The following is a 15,866-nucleotide window of genomic DNA, read 5'->3' as shown; positions in this document are numbered from 1 at the left end:
ATTTCTGCTCTACCATCACTAGCTATGTGACCCTGGGTGCAATATTTAATTCCTCTGTGCCTTGGTTTCCCCATTTGTAAAATGAGGATAATGATAGTACCCACCTCCTAGAGATGTGGCAAGGTTTAAGTGACTTAAGTATTTCTAAAGCACCAAGAGCAGTGGCTGGCACACGTAAGTGCTCTCTACCAGTATTACCTGCTGCGATCACTTTCACTACTACTACCACCATTGTTGTTGTTGTATCCCTCGGGGACCTTGGCACCACCAGCAGGGTGGTGTCCCAGGCTCAGCTCAGGCAGGTGCCGGGATGGCTGGGTCACACTCAGCAGGGAGGAGCCAGCTACTCCTGCCCAGCAGGCCCCAGGATGCTGAGGCCCAGGGAAGACGCCCTGAGATGGTTCTCTCTCTTTCACAAGTGACGAGTCTGCACCCATCCTTCTTCCCAGGAGAAAATACACTCCAGTGGCAAATGGCCCTGATTCCCATCATTCCTGTGTGGTCCTAACCTAAAAGGAAAGCCTCGGTGGTAAGAGATTTTGGAGAAAATCCTCTGAAGCAAAACTACTGAGGAAAAAACAAAAACAAAACAAATCAGGATTTCTGGAATCCTCACAGGAAACAAGAATCTGATCCCCAGCAACTGTGTGTTTGTGATAAACTGAAAGAAACCCTCTGATTTCCTAGAACTGCAGGAATAAACACCTGGGACCCCTCTTAGGGTGTTCTGGGGGCCCCATGCACTTCACAAGCATTCTCATGGTGGGGGCAGGGTCTAGCGACTGATGGTGCTGGTTCCTCCCCAAGGCCCAAGAACCTTCCTACAGCGGCCCAAACCTGCAGTGGCAAGGGAGAGGCTCAACTGCCCCCCAAATCCCTTCCTGCAGGGTCTCCAAAAAATATACAGGTACTCTCTGACTGTGGTTGAGACAGGCCTCTGGGCTGGGGAACTGTATATCTTGGTGCTGTCCTTTGAAATCTTACCCTGGCCAAACCCACAGCACTGTCTGCAGTCAGACCGAAGAACTAAGGGAAGGAAGAATTTCCCTACCCAGCACCACCCCGACAGTGGTAGCAGGTCCCATGCCCCAACCTGAAGGCAGGCGAGCTGCTCGGAGCACCCGGAGCCGCCTAAACAGGCTCCGCATATTCACTTTGGCTCCCCTCCAATCTGTTCTCCAGGCCACACAGCCAGAGTGATCTTTCAAGATGCAAATCTGATCATGTCACTCCCCACTTAAACCCTTCAGTGAATCCCCATCACTCTTGGAATCAGAAAAAATCTCCTTAACATGGACCACAAACCCCACGTGGCCTGCCCTACTCCCTGTTCTGATTTGCTCCCTCCGGTGGCAGGGGCTTTGAACTTACACTTCCCTCTGCCTGGACTGCTCCCTCCTTCCTCTGCCTAACTCACTCCAACCTTTCCTTCCAATTGGTCAACAGAGCACTCCAACCCTCTCTTCTGAGCACGAATCAGGGGCAACTTGACATGCACTTGGGGCTTCGCTGACTGATGTCTCTATCCCCCACCCCATGAGAGTACAAGCCCCTTTTCAGTTTTTCCTCATTATTGTGTCTCCAGGGTTTAACACAGTACATGGTACCTGGTACCCGATAGATGTTTCAGTAAGTATTTCTTGAATGCATGAGTAAATCTGCACTAAAACTGACATATTCCAGAGGGGACTGCCAAGATGGCAGAGTAGAAGGACGCGGTGCTCACCCTCTCGCACGAATACAACAAAAACTACATCTACGTACAGAACAATTCACACAAAGTACCTACTGAACTTTGGCAGAATATCTCTTACGTTGGAAATACAAGGAGAATCCTCACAAAATTGAATAACCAACAAATTTATACTGATTAGCACAGGGAACTATAGTCAATATCTTGTAGTAACCTATAATAAAAAAGAATACGAAAATAAATATATGTATTTATATACATGGCTGAAACATTATGCTGTACACCAGAGATTGTAAACAACATTGTAAACTGACTATACTTCAATAAAATAAAATAAGACTGATATAATCCAATTAGCATTGGGTTGAATGAGTTTTCCATGTTTCTCTGCTCCCCACTCAGGAAAAAAAAAAAAACCCATACTAGTTAAGAAATGCTCTCTCCAAATGGACATCAGCCAAGGAAAGCTTCACACACTGAGGACACTGCTGTTTTATCAACAACTGTTCCAGAGCCCACAGGTTAAAAGACTGATTTTTCTTCAGCTCCCTTGTTAGGAAAATTCCAGCCCCCAGGGCTTCAGCCACCATGACCCTCCACTTCTCTCAACACACCAGTGCTTCTGCCTCAGGGCCTTTGCCCATGCTGCTCCCTCAGCCAGGAACAGCCCTCTCTCCTCCTCCCCTGCCCACCGACACCCACAGCTGGCTGACTCCTAACATCTTTCAGATCTCAATTTAAATGTCCCCATTGCTGTTCACTTAGCTCCTTCTCCAGAGCTGGGATTTCAATTCGGCAGTGTGTTCAATACGAGGTCCTTTGTTAAAGGCCAGTCTCCCCCGCCAGGATGTGAGGGGCAGAGGCCACATCTGTAAGCCAGCATCTATGAGGGTACCTGGTACACAGTAGGTGTTCACTAAATACAAGCTGAACGAACAGTCCTGCCCCCTGAGCCCGGCTGCTGCCAGCACATCGTGGCCGGGGCCTGGCGCACACTCCCATCAGCCCCAAGCCTTCCCAACAGTCCTCAGGCCTCAGCAGGTCACGATCCAGAGGCTCTTCCAGCCCCTCAGCAGAGCCCACAGGCCTGGCACCAACCCCAGCACTGGGGCGGCCCCCCACCAAGTGGTGAATCAATAAGCCCCAGGAGTGAGTAGTCAGGGGCCCTACAATGGGGCAGATTTGCTACAGATCCCGCTGTGCCCAGGCTCCTGGGCACTCCTCTCGTTTCCCTGACTTTGTTACCAGTAATATCTATACCACCACAACCAAGCCGGCTCATGTAAGACTCATAATAGCACATGGCTCAAAGGTTTGCTATCAGTCTTGATTTACAGACTCTGCTCAAGATCAGCCAGCTGGTAGGGGTGGAGGGTATAGCTCAGTAGTAGAGTGTCTGCTTAGCATGCACAAGGTCCTGGGTTCAATCCCTAGTACCTCCACTAAAAAATAAATAAATAATAAATAAACCTAATTACCTCTACCCCAAAAGGAAAAAGAAAAAAAATTAAAAAAAAAAAAAAAAAAAGATCAGCCAGCTAATAACACAAGACTTGAACCCAGCATGTCTGACCCCAGGACTCAGGTCTTTTTTTTTTTTTTTTTAATTACTATTAAAAATACACATAACAAAATTTACCATTTTAACCATTTTTAAGTGCATAGTTCAATAGTGTTAAAAACATTTACATTGTTGTATAACAGATCTCCAGAACTTTTTCATTCTGCAAAACTAAACTCTCTACCCATTAAACAGTAACTGCCCATTTCTCCCTCCCCCCAGCCCCCAGTAACCATCATTTTACTTTCTGTCTCTATGAATTTGACTACTCTGGGTACCTCATAAAAGAGGAATCATACAGTATTTGTCTTTTTGTGACTGGCTTATCTCACAATGTCTTCAAGGTTCATCCATGATATAGCATGTGTCAGAATTTCCCTCCTTTTAAAGGCTGAATAATATTCCAGTGTATGTCTAAATCACATTTTGTTTATCCATTCATCCATCAGTGCTTCTACCCTTAAGCTACTATGAATAATTCTGTTATGAACATGGGGGTACAAATATCTCTGAGACTCTGCTTTCAATTCTTCCAGGTATATACCTAGACTTGAACCTGCAGAATTATATATAGTAATTCTTCATGTGTCATTTTTTTCAGAAATCTTCATACTCATTTCCACAGCAGTTGTACCATTTTACATTCCCAGAAACAACACACAAGGGTTCCAACTTCTCCACACCCTAACCACCACTTGTCATTTCCTAGCTTTTTGGTTTTGGGTTTGTTTTTTTCTTTTTAAGTTTTCCATTTTGATGAAGTTTATCCATTTTTTAAAAAATATTTTTTAAAAAATTTTGATGGAGGTACTGGGGATGCTAAGCATGTGCTCTACCACTGAGCTATTTCCCTCCCCACTCCCTGGTTTTTTTTTAATAGTAGCTGTCCTAATGGGTGGGCAGTGCTCAGGGCCCAGCTCTTAACCCCAACTCCATGGCGTATTCTGTTCTGAGGCCCAGACTGCACCCAAGTTCCTTCACTACTGAGGCCTGGCCTTGCCCTTACCAACGCCCTTCCTAGGTCTGGGGCCTGCCCCATAACCACAACCCTACAGCCAGGACCAGTGCCAGCCACCAGGCCTCCATATCCAGTGCTTGCCAGCCTGCTCTCCACTTGCTGACTGCCCCAGGCCCTGAGAGACCACCTGCCAGCTAACACCCTGACCTCCACCTGCAACAGCACCTCCCTGCATCCCCCAATTCTCCTCATCACCCCAAACCCTAAGCTAGACACCCCTCCTCATGCCAGCCTGCAACCTGGGTCCACCCTGCAAATACATGCAGGCTGGAATCAATCTTGGCCAATTTTCCATTATGCCCTAGTGCTAGCTCCTGACAGAGGTTTTGTAGGTGCTAAATGAATGTTGAATGAATGAATGAATGAATGAATGAATGAAGCGAGGACTGTAGAGCAGTAGTCAAATTTACACAAACAAGTCATAAAAAAGAATGATAATGCTATTTGCAGCAACATGGATAGAACTAGAGACGATCATACTAAGTGAAGTAAGTCAAACAGAGAAAGACAAATATCATACGATATCACTTATATGTGGAATCTAAAAAAAAATACAAATGAACTTATTTACAAAACAAAAAGAGACTCAAAGACACAGAAAACATTTATGGTTAACAAAGGGGAAAGGCAGGGAAGGAATAAATTAGGAGTTTGGGATTAGCAGGTAGAAACCACTGTATATAAAATAGATAAAGAACAATGTTCTAATGTATACCACAGGGAACTACATTCAATATTTTGTAATAACCTATAATAAAAAAGAATATATATGTATATATATATATATATGTATAAATGAATCACTATGCACAAACAGAGCCTTGAGACCCAGGGACTCAGAGCACCACTCACCAGCTGGCTGTTTGACCCTGGGCAGAGGGCTCTACCTTTCTGAACCTTCCCATCTACAAAACAGTGATAAGTACAGTCTGCTCTTATCCCCTTTTCCATGGGCTCCACCTCCGTGGATTCAACATACCACAGATAGAAAATATCTCCCCGCAAAATCCCAGAAAATTCCAAAAAGCAAAACTTGGATTTATCACTCACTGGCAATTATTTGCATAGCATTTACACTGTATTTACCTGGATTTAGGTATTATAAATAATCTAGAGATGATTTAAAGTATAGGAGAGGATGGGAGTAGGTTATATGCAAATAGCACGCCATTTTATACAATGGACTTGAGCATCTGGGATTTTGGTACCTTGTTTAGGTTGAGGAGGGGTGGGTCCTGGAACCAATCCCTCTCGGATACTGAGGGACGACTATAATGCATCCTCTCAGGACTGCCATGAGGAGTAAAAGAACGGATGTGGCTAAAGCATCTGGCTCGGAGCCGGGGCACAAGGTGAGGGCTCTGAATGGTGACCCCCAACACCATCACAACTCCCTCCTCGCTGCCCTCTACCTCTGTTCTTTGACCTGTCTAGCTTCTCCCCTCCCCCATTGCCCAGGGCCCTGACTCCTCCTTTCCACAATCGTCCCCCACCACCTGCGACCCCAGCAGGACTCCAGTCCTCCTGCACCTACACTGCAAACAATCTGCTCAGAGCTGCTGTCCTTGGAGTTCCTTGCTGCGCTCTCCTCCCGCAAACCTCACTACCTACTTGCTCCCGACCACCTGCTTCCGCCTTCCACTTCTCCCAGGAAACCATTTTGCCCAGCTCTGCCAGTGACCCCCAATCACAATTCCAGAAGCCTTCCTTGGCCCTCACCCTCAGACAGACTGGCTGCTCTCCACACTGTAACCCTCCCCTCATCTTCAAAGGCCTTCTTCTTCGGCTTTGGCAGTAACCACATCGCCCACGTGGAATCCACACACATTCAACCAGGGCTCCTCTGTGTAAAACACAGGTGGGGAGCTCTTCCTGCTCCTCCGCCAGCTCTTTCTTGGTGGCGCTCCCTTCCCCCTGCCTTCTTAATGTGGGTGGAAGCCAAAGTCCGTCCTCTTGAGTCTTCAAAGTGTACACTTTCTCCACCAGGAAACCCCAGCATCAAGTGGTGTTTCTCAGAGTGTGTCCTGGGCACCTCCCACATATCAATCACCTGAATGGCCTTTACCAAAGACCTGCTGACTCAGCATTTCTGGGATGAGCCTGGGAATCTGCATTTTATACCAGCTTCCCAGGAGATTCTTATTCCCATTGAAGTCTCTTTCCCACTGCCCTTGTGGGTCCCACCGCTTCCCCAGGAGGCCCTCCCAACTGTCTCCCCAACCTGAATACTCGACAGAATAATCATCCCTTATTCCTACCTCCAGGGTCATCTTTTCACATAGGCATCTATTGGCAATTCAAACAAAAGAGGCAGAAGCCAACTTCACGGCTTCTCCTCCAGGATCAGCCTCCCTCCCCAACTTTACTCTGTTTGCAAGATCATTCTCCCAGGCTTGGGCCATAGGGTCCCCCATGACGTTCCCATTTGCTCTCCCTGCACCCTCTGCCTCAGTCCAGGCCTGCCTCCTCTCATGCCTGGGCCTCTGCAGTAGCCTCCTAACTCTATGCAAACTGGAGTAGCTGGTATAGCCTACTGCTGCTGTAACAAATTACCACACACTTAATGGCTTAAGACAACACAGATTTATTACCTTATAGTTCTGGAGATTAGAAGTCCAAAATCAGCCTCACTGGGTTAAAGTCAGGATGTTCCAGGGCTGCATTCCTTTTCGGAGGCTTTAGGGGACAATCCATCCCCTTGCCTTTTTATCGATCAAGAGGCTGCCTGCACTCTTTGGCTCATGGCCCCTTCTTCCCATCACTCCAATCTCTTGCTTCCATTGGCACATTTCTCCTACTACTGACTCTGACCCTCCTGCCTCTCTCCTTGGGGACCCTTGTGATTATGTTGGGCCCACCCAGATAATCCAAGATCATCTCCCATCTCAAGATCCTTAACTTGATCACATCTGCAAAGAGCCTTTGGCCCAGTAACGTAACGTATTCATCGGTTCCAGTGATTAGGATGTGGACATATTTGGGGACCATTATTCAACTTACCACAATGATCATATTTTCTACTACAAAGATCAGAACCATTAAATGTCCTACCAAAGATTTAAAACAATTCATTGAACACACATTTTTTGAGCACCTACCATACACCAAGCAATGGAAATACAAAAATACATGAGACACAATCCCTACCCTCAGGAAACTCAAAACCCAAGGTACTGGTCAAACAAGCCACCTTTTTAAAAAGAAATAAGATTTTCTTCTCTACAGAAGAATTCCAATTAATAAATGTAGAAGGAATGAGGGAGATAGAAAAGCAAAATTGGATAATAATGGTTGCAGGCAAGATCCATTAATGGATGCTAAAATTAGTAGGTGTGAATTTGAGGACAAAAAGGATATTACACACTCTCCAAGTATCTCCCCCAAATATTTATTAATCACAAATGGAAAGATAGTGTTTTAGTGGAGAAACCCTGCAGACACCATCTTAACCAAGAGATCAAGGTTAACACCACCAGCAATGAGACATACTGATGTTATCTCCCCTCTGACAGGATGTTCTGGGAAGGGTTCACACCACATCTGTGTCATTCTTGCCAAAAATGCATAACCTCAATCCTATGGTGAAAAAACAGCAGACAAACCCAAACTGAAGAGCAGTCTACAAAATAACTAACTAGTGCTTGTCACAAGTGTCAATGTCACGAAGAGCAAGGAAAGACTAAGGAACTGTCACAGATTGAAGGAGACTAAGGAGAAATGACAACTAAATGCAGTGTGGAATCCTGGATTAGATCCTAGAATAGAAAAAGGACTTTGGTGGAAAAACTAGTGAAATGTGAATAAAGTCTATAGCTTAGTCTTGTCCCAATGTTAATTTCTTGGTTTTGATCATTGCACTACGATTAAGAAAGATGTTAACATTAGGGGAAGCTGGGTGAGGGGTGTATGGGAATTCTCTCTGTACTATTTTGCAACTTTTCTGTAAGTCTAAAATTGTTTTAAAATAAAAGTTTAAAAAGAACAAACATACAGCAATGACAGAAAAACTGCTGTCGGAAATCACAGTCACCATAACCAACCGGTCTCCTCACCACTGGTTGGCCTCTCTCTCCATTTACCGTCCACATCAAAGCCAGGCAACAGAAGATCTTAAATCACCACTGTGCACTTGTCACTCTCCACTCAAAACCCCTGGAGGCAAGGGCTTAAAGGGTCTTGTCAATAGGACATGGGAGCAGCTTGAAGGGGCTCCCGTTGGCCCCGGGATGCTCTAAACATCAAAATAATGTAATAACAAATTATAACCCAATGAATAAAACAATAATCCACAAGTTCACACTGTTACAAATAAACAGACAACAAACAAATGGGAGAGAAGGTAAAGTTCTTCCTTATGGTAGAATGCCAGCTAATAAATAGGGAAGAAATGATGGAGTCAGAAATTTCTCATCAGTGCTGCTAAAACTAGTGAAATGAAAGTTTGATGAGTAGGAATGTACACAGCCTCAAAGTATCTCCCTGCAAATTGATTATTAATCACAAAGGGGAAAATGGTAACTTTTCAGCAAAGAAGCCTGGCAGACACCAACTTACCGAGTAAATCAAAGCTAAAATCACCAATATTGGGACAAGCTGACATCATGTGTCATCTGACGTGGTCCAATGAGAAGGGCACAACATTGCTTGTTTAGCACTCCCGCCAAAAATGCGTAATTTTTGTAATCGTGGATTGTATGTAAACTGAATGGAATCATGAGAAAAGAGCAGATGAAGCCAAATTGAGGGACATTCCACAAAATAACTGGCTGGGATTCTTCAAAAATGTCAAGGTCAAGAAAAACAAAGAAAGGCTAAGGAACTAGTCCAAATCAAACGAGACTAAGGGGGAAGGTATAGCTCAGTGGCAGAGCACGTGGTCCTGGGTTCAATCCCCATTAGAAATAAATCAGAAATAAATTAAAAACCTAATTCCCTCTCCCCGCCACCAAAAAAAGTAGAATAAAAATTTTAAAAGTAAAGAGAACAGATGAAATTCACATTAAATTGTTTAAAAGAAAAAAAAAGACTAAAGAGCCATGATAAGTAGATGCCATGTGAGATCCTGGACAGGATTCTGAACCTGGACAAAGAATAGTTAAAAAGACATTATTGGGACAACTAATGAAATTCTAACAGGAACCATGGAGTAGATAATAGTATTGTATTAATGTTAAATTTTCTGATTTTCATAGCATTATTGTTCTTAGAAAAATACACACTAAAGCACTCAGAGGAAAAAAATTATGTCTTAAATCTATCCTTAAATGATTCAGAAAAAAAGTGCATGTGTGTGCGTGTGTGTGTGTGTAATACATGAGAAAGCAAAGGGGGCAAAATAAACAATTGAGTCTGGATAATGGATAAACAGGAATTCCTTATACTTGCAACTTCTCTGTAAATTTGAAATTATAACAAAAGAAAAAATTACAATGAGCCCAAGGGATCTCTTTGGGTGATGAAAATATTCTAAAATTGGATTGTGGTGATGTTTACTCAACTCTGTAGATTTATTAAACATCACTATAGTAAAAACAAAAAGTTTTAATAAAAAATTTGACACACACATACACCCCCTGATGGCTCCCCATGTCCCAGCCCCGTGGCCTGTGCCCACTCGTTCCTTTAGTCTTCTCTCTCAGAACTCACCAACTCAAACATTAACCCCATCCACTGGGTCTGCTCCTCATTCTCCTTCCCAAACCCACAGCACGCAACTCTAGATGCCCGCAGATTCCCTTGTCCTCGCTTCACCTCTCACTCACCGAGCTCCTGACCAACCTTCAAGGCCCAGTTCAAATTCCTCCTCCCCAGTCCCTGCAGGGATCCAGCACCTTCCTCCATCTCTCACTCCCTCCTCCTCATCTTTAACACTGATACTTTCTACCTGCCAACATTATTCTAACCACTTTATGTGGACTATTTCATTTGTACTCACAGCCCTACAAGGTAAGTGCTAGTGTTGCTCCCATTTTACAGATGAGTAAGTCGAGTCACTTGTGAGCCAGCTGCGATCCCTCAGGTGGTAGCTGACAGGGCCAGGATTTAAACTGTGCCATTCTCACACTAAAGGCTGCACTGGTAGCTGACGTGCTCTACGTCCCTATGGGCATCCTTACACATTTGTTCTCTCGTAGACAGACCTTTCTTCCCCACCAGGCCGCAAGCTCCCCAAGGAGCAAGTCCATACCCTGAACCTCTCTAGACACTTTGCACACGGCAGGTGCCCAACAGCTGTTTGCCCGCCGCAGGCTGGGATCCAGAAAGAAGAGGAGGGGGTTGTGAGCTCAAAAAGAGGAGCCAATTCTCCACCCCCGAGCACAGCCCAGCTCCCTGGCTACTGCCCAAAGCCCGGCCGTCATCTGCTCGGGGTAATAAGTATTTGTATGGCGATAATTACAGCATTTGGGAAGAAAATCCCATTAAGCAAGAGCCCTGCCGAGCTCCTAATGCCGGCACAGAACTGGAGGCGGCAACTCCGCCAAGCTCCCGTCTGCTCCCAATAATGCGGGAGCTGCCGTCCCGCCGCCCCTCACCCGGCCCCCAAAGAGCACGGTCGCCCCTGCTGGCAGCCTCAGGCAGCCTGGGCCACCGCAGCCAGCCCCCTCCCTGCCTCGGAGAGAGGGTACCGTGGAAGGGGCAGCCCGGTCCCCATGTGCTCCAGGGCTCCCTGGAGATCCAGAGTGCCCAGTGGCTGCCTGATGAGGCAAGAGAGAGCAGAGCCGTGCTGGGTTCTGGCATTGAGTGGCGCCCAAGTTCCTTTCACGTCCCTGCAATTCTCTGTCACCTTAATAACAATAATAATACTACCATTTATTGGGCACTTGCTGTGTGCCAGGCCCGGTGCAAAGTGCCTCTCCCAGCATCACCGCATTTAATCCTCAGGACCACCCTCTGAAGCAGGTCCTGTCATCATCCCCACTTTATGGGCAAGGAAATGGGGTATGAGAAGTCACGCTTTCCTCCAGAGCACTTATCCCAGCTTGCAATTATGTGTTTCTTCTGATACTGTGCCATTCATCTCTACCTCCCCTGCTGGACTAAAACTCAGAGAGAGGGGGGGCACTTTCAATTTCTGTCGGCCACTATTCATTCAGCACGATGCAGACAGTCAATAAACAGCTATCTGTTGAATGAGTGAATTATACCTCATAACTTGCCCAAGGCACCCCCTCCAGCTGCTGAGTGGCAGAGAGGGGTTAAAAAGTCAAGCAGTCTGGCTCCAGAGCGGTCCACCCTGCAGAGTCCCTGCATAACACTGCCCTGTGCCCTATCTCCAAATCCCAAGGGACAGGGGAAGGTCCAGGGAAGGAGCACTTGGAGAGCCAGACCCTAGCTTGCAGCTCGGTCAATATTCAAATGCTTACCCCCCCCCAAGCTCTCTCCTCCCCCACCTGAACCCGCAAACCTTTAGCCTGAGCTTCTCAAATAATAAAAATAATAATAACATCACCTAACGTTGGAATCACAAAGCATTTTCACACACATAGAATAAGTGAATCCTGGCAAAACCCCATAAGGTTGTAGGTGTCACTCTCCCCGGAGGCTGAAGGATAGTAGAACACCAGCCTTGTGCCAAGCACGCCTCCAGACCCCCTGCATGCATCCTCTCATTTAAAATCATCACCATCTACCTGCAACCATCATCCCGTTTAACAGGTGGGGAAACTGGGTCTCAGAGCAAATGGAGTGACAGCACTGGGCGGTACTACCAGTCACTCAGAGCCCAGCAATAAGCCCAGTGCATCTGCTACTGGAGACATAAGCCTCACCTGGAGGCAACTCCCCCTGCACAGCGTGAGTCTCTACTGCAGGAGACCACAGAGCCCTGCTCAGAAAGCCCAGCCAACGGGGCCCCAGTTAGCAGACATGGCTTCCATCTGGCCCCCTGACCCCTCTGAATCACCCCCAGCCACCATCCAGTCATTATCTGGAATTCCAAACAATTGGTCTGGAGGTGCCCTGGGCAGTCTTCCTTGGTCATGACCACCTGCCTGATGGAATGGGGCCTCCAGACTCAGTGGGGCCTCTCAGGCCTCGGCGGCAGGCAGGAAGCTAAGAAGTGGACAAACTGGCCAGGAGGCAAGAGGATATATCGAGGCAGGCAGGAGTGTGAGGCCCCCATGGCCCAAAAAGCAGCAGAAAGTGCTGGACCTGGAGGCAAACAGAAGTCAGCAGGCCTTCCCAGGCGGTCTCTCCATCCTCTGTCCTCTCTGTGCCCTGCACCCACAGGGGGGATCTGTGGCAAGCCCAGCATAAAAGTGCCCAGGGCAGAGGGGAGAAGCGGGTATCCACACATACTACACGCCTTCATCACAGTCTCCTAAATACTCTAGTCCAAAAGATTCTTTAAATTAAAAAAAAAAATCCAACTGACAGTCAAGGTCCTTGAGTGGAAGAAAAAACAATAGTGGCCATGGCTGGGTCCCTCTGAGTGTGGGTCCTACAAAGATACAAGCGCCCAGGCCTCTTCTACCACACCCCCAACCCTTGACCTGGATTTCAATTGTTCCACAGCAGTGAATTATTCAGCATCCCTTCCCCACCCGGCCCAACAGCCCCACGGCCCCTCTGGCTGAACCAGTCTCCTCAACAGCTCTGGAGCCGGCGCAGCCTCTTTCCAGAAGTCCCCGCAGCAAACCAATGACGATTTCTTCCCACTTGGGGAGACAGGATGGGCCCGGAGTTATGGAATATATGATCATAAAGTTGCTGGGCCTCATAGGCTGCCGTAGAAACTGCCCAGAGGACAAAAGGCGAATGAAGGCACAGCTGCAAGTCTATAAAAATTTCACAGCCTGGGAAGGAGCCGCTGTTTCAGGCTCTGATACTGCACGACACCCATATTGATTAGAGAAAGCATTTGCCACAGTTATTTTGAGTCTGCCCAGGGCCTCTTTTCAGGATGTTCTTTTCCTCTTCAAATAGGCTCTTTTGCGGCCTGTTTGTTGAAAAGGCAGGATCCCTCTGCTTTCCACAGTCTTTCCCAACCCGAGAAGTTCAGCACCCAGCAAAGATCAGACTTGGTAACTCGCCCCTGGACCCCAACCCTGAAGTCCCCAAAGGAAAAAAATCCAGATAGAGAAAGGCCTCCTGACCCTTCCCAGCCTCAAGTCCCATCACATCCCACTGGACACAGCATGTTTCTGCCCTGGGGCAAAGCTGGTCCCTCCCTTTACCCAGCAGGCCAGGCACACTCACATCTGCAGGCCTTTGGCTCCTGCATTCCCTCTCTCTGGGGTGCCTGCCCTCTGTGCTTGGCAAAATCTAACCCAACCACTACAGCGTCCCAAAGTACCCTCATAAAATGGTCCATCCTCTCAGAAGCTCCTTCACCTCAGAAAAGGGCTTCTCAACCCAAAGCTTCCCCACGCACAGCCCCATCACACTGTCAGAGCTTACAGTTGGGTGTCCCCTACCCTGTCCTCTCAACTGTACATCCCTTGAGGGCAGGGAATTGCTCACTCCCTTCTGGAGCCTCAGGACCCAGGGCAGTTACCAGCTCCACAAACATTTGCTGAATTAAGGAACAAGACTCTTCTCTTGATCCTGTTATAATAATGGCTCTCACTTAGCAAGCATCATAAGGTACCAAGCACTTCTCATACATTATCTTCAGTCCTCACAAGAACCAGAAACCTTATGTATCAACAGCCCCATTTTCCTGATAGAAAGCAACGAAGGCTCAGAGAAGTTAAGTAACTTGCCCAAGGTCACACAGTAAATAACTGACTTTACTCTGCGCTAGGAAATTTCACTTCTATCTCACTCTGATTGCAAAAGATCTTGAGAGCTCACCAAAATCAAAACAGACACTGTCCTCAAAACTAAAGGAGGAGAGAGAGCAAGGAATGAGGTGACTTCAAGATTCAGATCTAAATGCAAAGGAGAAGGGCTAAAATGTCTCAGACCTAGGCTGCTGCCAGGGTAACAGCTGCAGGAGAAATGCCCTGTGGGCAAAGCAAAGGAAAGAGAAGATGTCCAGAGGGAACAGGTGTGGAGGGTGACCCTGCAGCCTCAGAGGTCCCCTAGACAGATTTCTGACCCCTGGTCCCTCTCCAGGGCCACACAGGATAACGTACAGTCTCGGTTCATTCCAACCTCTCCCCACACAGCATCTTTCCTCCGCACCACAACACACACACACACACACACACACACACAGAGAGAGAGAGAGAGAGAGAAGAGAGGGAGAGAGAGAGAGAGAGAGAGAGAGAGAGAGAGAGAGAGAGAGAGAGAGATCGATTCCCATCTACATTGCATCTAGATTGCAAATTCTCTGAAACCTCCACAGGAACTTTTCAGACTCAGCCAAGACTCTGGGGCCAATGTGCTCATTGCTGACCCTGCTACTGAGTTTTATTTAGGAGATAGCTCTCTCCCCAGGGTCAGATTTCTGCCTCTGACCTGCTGGGAGTCATGAAAATATACTCAAAAGTTCTTGAAATATGTGCCTTTCCTGAGCACCACTGCAGTGGGCCAGGGATTTGGGGAAAAGGAGTAGGCAGGTTTCACAGGGGCTGGCAGCCTCCTCCAAAGTCCAGTTCAAAAATCTCCCAAGGCAGCCACCTTTGCAAGCAGCACAAAGGCCCTGCATGAGACCAAAAATCTATACACACAGTCCATGTACAGGGACTCTCCCAGCCTCACGCTACTGAGGTGACACCGCAGATACCAGGAATTCACAGACACACATTCTGCAAGAGAACCTGAGAAAACAAATTATGTATGTCGATAAACACACACACAGCCTAACCATCCACACACCCCACACACACACACACACACACACTACGAAGATTGGCGGGTCTAGAAAGGGCCGAGTTTTCTCAAGAATTTAGAAGTGAGCAAGAACAGGATAAGAGGAATGTTTTTTATGACTTGTCATGGTCAATGTCTTTAACCTCGTGTCTCCCACTCCAAGCTCCTGACCTCCCAACATTATTAACGGGACTCCTGGTCCAGGTCACCCTTACCCTTCTCTGGGTGCTGAATGTAACATACCCCAAGCCCCAAACTCAAATCCCTCAGGTCCCATTGTCTGCCTGGGTTGGGGTGGGCTGGATGTGCAGTGGGGGACCAATGCCTCACACTTCCAAGGGAAGAATTCTTAAGGCTCTGGGACAAACAATGGGGAGGAAGGAGGAGACTAGAAACTTCGACTCCATCCCATCCTGCAGCCCATCAACCAGCCTACAAGCCCTCAGAGCTCAAATCCACACCTCCGGCTCAGAACACAGTCCAAGCCCCATGTGCCCAAAAGGAGACATGGTGCCTGGCGAGTGTGAGGAGCTTCCCTCCTGGGTGCCAGGAAGGCTTTCTGGCACCAATCCGCAGGCACCCTGGAGGAATAAAGTGCTGGCGCAGTGGGAAGGGCCTGCCGTGCTGAGCGCAGAGGGCAGGTGTGAGGATGGGAGGTGACAGCCCCGCCAAGGGCCCTTTGAATCCCGCGAAAGGGAAACAGTGGCGCTCCGGACTCCTGGCTTCTGGCTCGGGAAGGACGTTGGCAGGCACTGACTCGTCTACGGGCGGCAGAGCCCAGGCCCCCAGTCCCACCCTCACCTCCAGCCCCGTATTGCGTCGGGATGGGAGGGCAA

The 15,866-nt window shown here is 47.5% G+C and overlaps 1 protein-coding gene across 2 annotated transcripts in view; it reads right to left on the bottom strand.

Moving 5' to 3' along the window:
- Nucleotides 1-15,866, bottom strand: part of SLIT1 (slit guidance ligand 1) — a 176,875-nt gene that overhangs the window by 141,286 nt on the left and 19,723 nt on the right. The gene's annotated exons all lie outside the window — the stretch shown is intronic.

The sequence above is a fragment of the Camelus ferus genome, chromosome 11, assembly GCF_009834535.1.
Source record: "Camelus ferus isolate YT-003-E chromosome 11, BCGSAC_Cfer_1.0, whole genome shotgun sequence".
NCBI lineage: Eukaryota > Metazoa > Chordata > Mammalia > Artiodactyla > Camelidae > Camelus > Camelus ferus.
This window is presented reverse-complemented; position numbering and strand designations above follow the sequence as displayed.